Source organism: Podarcis pityusensis (assembly GCF_964106645.2).
Source record: "Podarcis pityusensis genome assembly, chromosome: 4".
In the NCBI taxonomy this organism is placed as follows: Eukaryota; Metazoa; Chordata; class Lepidosauria; order Squamata; family Lacertidae; genus Podarcis; species Podarcis pityusensis.
In genome coordinates, this window is record NC_138027.1 from 86942646 (window position 1) to 86946604 (window position 3959).

Genomic DNA, 3959 nt, shown 5'->3' on the forward strand with positions numbered 1-3959 from the left:
GATTCGCATCTTTTTATAAAGAAAATAAAAGAAAAAAGTTTCAGCCCACCCCTTTTACAGATTGTTAGTGTACTCTAATAGACTTTCTCCATTGCCCATGTTTGGTTAAAGAGGCCAAGTTTCTAAGAATTCTCCCACATTCCAGACTTATTGCTTCGCATTCAAGTGCCAAGCAGTTGAGTACACAAGGCCACTCACGGCAAGTCATTTGTCTCTGTTTTCATCGTTGCTTTCTCAAAAGAACCACAAAGACAACACTTAAATCATTAGTGCGTGTTTGGCTTTTTCCTATCAGGGAGTTGAAATACTGGGAACCAAAAGGAAAGATCATCTTTGGGAGAAGTTGATGAGGGGAAACAAGAACTGGAACCACAGCCCAAATGTTTATATGGTGATTTAGTATGATGCTAGACATGAACGTATTCCAAAAATGAGCATTTGGAGTCTTCTCTACTTTTGCCTTGGTCCAACAATTTGTTCTGGGAGTACTCCTCCATCCGGAATGGTTTCTTTATCAGTTTCATGGAAGGGAGCTGATCTGGCCAGGTTCGGGTCCTTCCCACTGAAGCGCGCAAAGCAATCTATTTCAGAAATAGAAAGGAATGCTTGGTGTGGCGTGTCTTCAAAGCTACTTTGTTCTCTACCCCAGATGCTTTGCTGTCTTTGACTTTGGATCCCCAGAAGTTGCTGGACTATGATTCCCACCATCCCTCACCACATGCTGGCTGGGGATGGTGGGAGTTGGAGTCAAGCAACACCTGAAGACCCAAGGTTGAAGAACACGGACCTAGCTTAAACAAGGATGCTTGAAATTGGCTTCATAAACATGGCAAGGAGAGCAGCAGCACTTGATTCACAATCTCAGATAAACATCAGTCAAGGAGCAGGCCTGGGTCACTGACATCAGAGATGCTAAAGCCATTGTGACACATTCACAAATGCAACCCTATGTCAAACCAGCATTAAGGCTCCCTGTGTTCAATAGGGCTCCCTCCAAAGTAAGTGTGTGCAGGATGGCAGCCTCAGGTACATGTATTCTATATATCCTCCATACCTTCTGAGTGTCCCTATTTTCCAGGGACAGTCACAGATTTACAGAAGCCGTCTTGGTTTCTGATTCAATCCTAGAATGTCCCGCTTTTCCTTAGGATGTCCCTATTTTCATCGGACAAATATTGGAGGGTATGGAGTTATGAAAACCCTAAGCCAAGGAGAAAAGTAACTACAGTGGTACCTCGGGTTAAGTACTTAATTCATTCCGGAGGTCTGTTCTTAACTTGAAACGGTTCTTAATCTGAAGCACCACTTTAGCTAATGGGGCCTCCTGCTGCCGCCGCGCTGCCGGAGCCCAATTTCTGTTCTTATCCTGAAGCAAAGTTCTTAACCTGAAGCACTATTTCTGGGTTAGCAGAGTGTGTAACCTGAAGCGTATATAACCTGAAGCCTATGTAACCCGAGGTACCACTGTATACAACCTTTATAAGACATCTGAAGGCAACCCTGTATAGGGAAGTTTTTTTAAAAAATGTTTAATATTTTATGATGTTTTTGGATATGTTGAAAACTGCCCAGAGTGGCTGGGGCAATCCAATCAGATGGGTGGGGAACAACAACAACAACAACAACAACTGACTAGGACGTCCCTAGTTCCATTGGAGAAATGTTGGAGGGTATGATCCTCAAAGTGCAGATTTTGAACAGGAATAGTATTTGGCCTATTACACATTACATAAAATATTCAGACCCTGCCTTTCCTCATATAGTTCAAGGTGGCCACATAACATATGATTCTAGGCCCACGGTCTCCAACAGGCAGGTCATGCCGGTTGTACTATAACTGGATCTCCCATACGTGGAGATCTACAAGTACCACATAATATCTGCCCTGTCTTTGCAAGAAAGCAATTCCTCAGCATGGCAGCACCCAGCCTTTGGAACGCCCTGCTCATCAGTATTAGACTGATGCCTTTGTTATACTACTTTTGCCATCTGCTAAAAACTGTTGTGCTCCAGCTAGCAGGCAAGTAATTTCAGTGTGCAATTTCAATGTGCGATTTTAGCGGGCATCTTTGTTTTAAAATTGCTTTTTCATATATTAATTTTATTGTTTTTGACATTTGCTTTGATTGATACCATTGCTGGTTTTTTTGGGTTGTCTTTTGTTAACCACTTAGATGTTTTTTAGTTTGAGTAAGCAACATACGCATTATGTCAAAAATGAGAGAGAGAGAGAATTTTTGACATAATGAATATGTTATGCATTACATAATGTGGGCCTTTCTTCTACCCATGAATATATTGATGGGTGGAAAGAAGGCCCACATTATAGCCTGAAGTTCGTGGTACAGTTTGGTCTTTGAAGGGCTGATATGATATTATCTAGCCATGGGCAACTTAAGATGGAAGGGAAATTCCTATTCAGAAGATAGTAAATGCAAGTTTGTACATGAAATAGTCTGATCAGTATTCCTGTGCTTCTTAGATTTTGAGTTTAGAATGGCTATGAGCCATCTTTGTAATCACCACAATGGAAGGCAATTTAATGATTTTCAATATTTATTTGAGATTAGGAGTGTTGACGGATTTAGTGTTTTTTAGATTGATTAATCTTCTGCCTCTTAATGAATCAGCCAGTGAATCTCTACACAAAATTTATAGATATTTGAGTGTTACCTAATCCTTAAACTAGGGGCTTTTAAAAGTTCATTAAGTACATGTGAGACTTTATAGAAGTAAACAAAGCCTATCAGTCATTTGTTTGGAAGGAATTCTTTCTTCATTTTTATTCCTTATCACAGTTATGTAACATTCAAAATAACCTTGAAACATATGCAGAATATATTCTAGTGCTAAAAATTAAAAATTGCTTCATTGATTGAATTGATCTTCCCTGATTCAAGGTTTGAGCCCAAACTGAAGTCTACAGATTGCCTTATTTCTCCACTCCATACAATATTAAACCCCACAGAAGATTTTTTAATATTATTATTATTGAAACAGTATTCCACAAATTCTAAATTTGGTGTGGTGTTGGGATATGTATGAGCCTGAGATTGCCCAGGTAATATGGGACATTTCCAGAATTAAATCAACATTTGTAAGTCTTGTATGACTCATTAACAAATTAGTTTCATGGTTGACTTACATTTGTACATGTCAGGGTGTGAATTTTATATACAGATCAACAAGATGGGACAGATTGAGGTGTGAACATATTTATGTAAGGGATCTGTAGGTTTAGAAATAAAGAAAGCAGAATAGGCTCCCTATTGATGCCTTTTGATTTGCCTTGTTCTTTCCACACTCTGATATCCAAGAAGCTTTGAAGATGACAGTTAGATATTGTGTATTAAGTAGAAGCCAAAGGCTTGTGACAGAGCAAGTCGGAAAGCTAAGGATATTTCAAAGCCTTAACTAAATATCGGCATATGCCATGTGCCAACCCTTCACTCACATATTTCTGTCTCCTGCTTCTCTCTCATTCTCTCGGCCAGAAACCAAACAACGCACAAGCTGGCCAACAAGTGCCACATTTTCTCAAGCAAGATGAAGAAACCACCCCGGTTGTGGACTCTCCAATCGCCACTCTTTCATCTACATCAGCTATTCCAGCCGAAGGAGGAGGGTTTCTTTGAACTTCTTTGAACTAATTTGAACTTGGAGCTGCAAACTAATTTGAACTTTGAACTCATTAAAAATTCAAACTTGGAGCTATTCGAACTTGGAGCTTCGAACCCTTAGCCCACTTAAGTCCCCTTGGCCCACTTAAGTCCCTTTAGCCCACTTAAGACCCATTAGGCTACTTAGGTCCCCCTAGCAAACTTAGCTCACTTACATCCACATTAGCCCATTTAAATTCACTTTAGCCCCCTTATGTCACCTTAGACCACTTAAGGGACATAAAGGGACTTAAGATGACTAATGGGACTTAATTGCTTAAGGGGACCACAGGGGGCAGG

The 3959-nt window shown here is 40.2% G+C and overlaps 1 long non-coding RNA gene across 1 annotated transcript; it reads left to right on the forward strand.

Annotated features, from left to right (window-relative positions):
• Nucleotides 1-952: 952 nt before the first annotated feature.
• On the forward strand, nucleotides 953-3674 carry LOC308475911. Its single transcript, XR_013985522.1, has 2 exons — nucleotides 953-1026; nucleotides 3495-3674. It is a non-coding gene; the product is annotated as an uncharacterized lncRNA (long non-coding RNA).
• The last annotated feature ends 285 nt before the right edge of the window (nucleotides 3675-3959 follow it).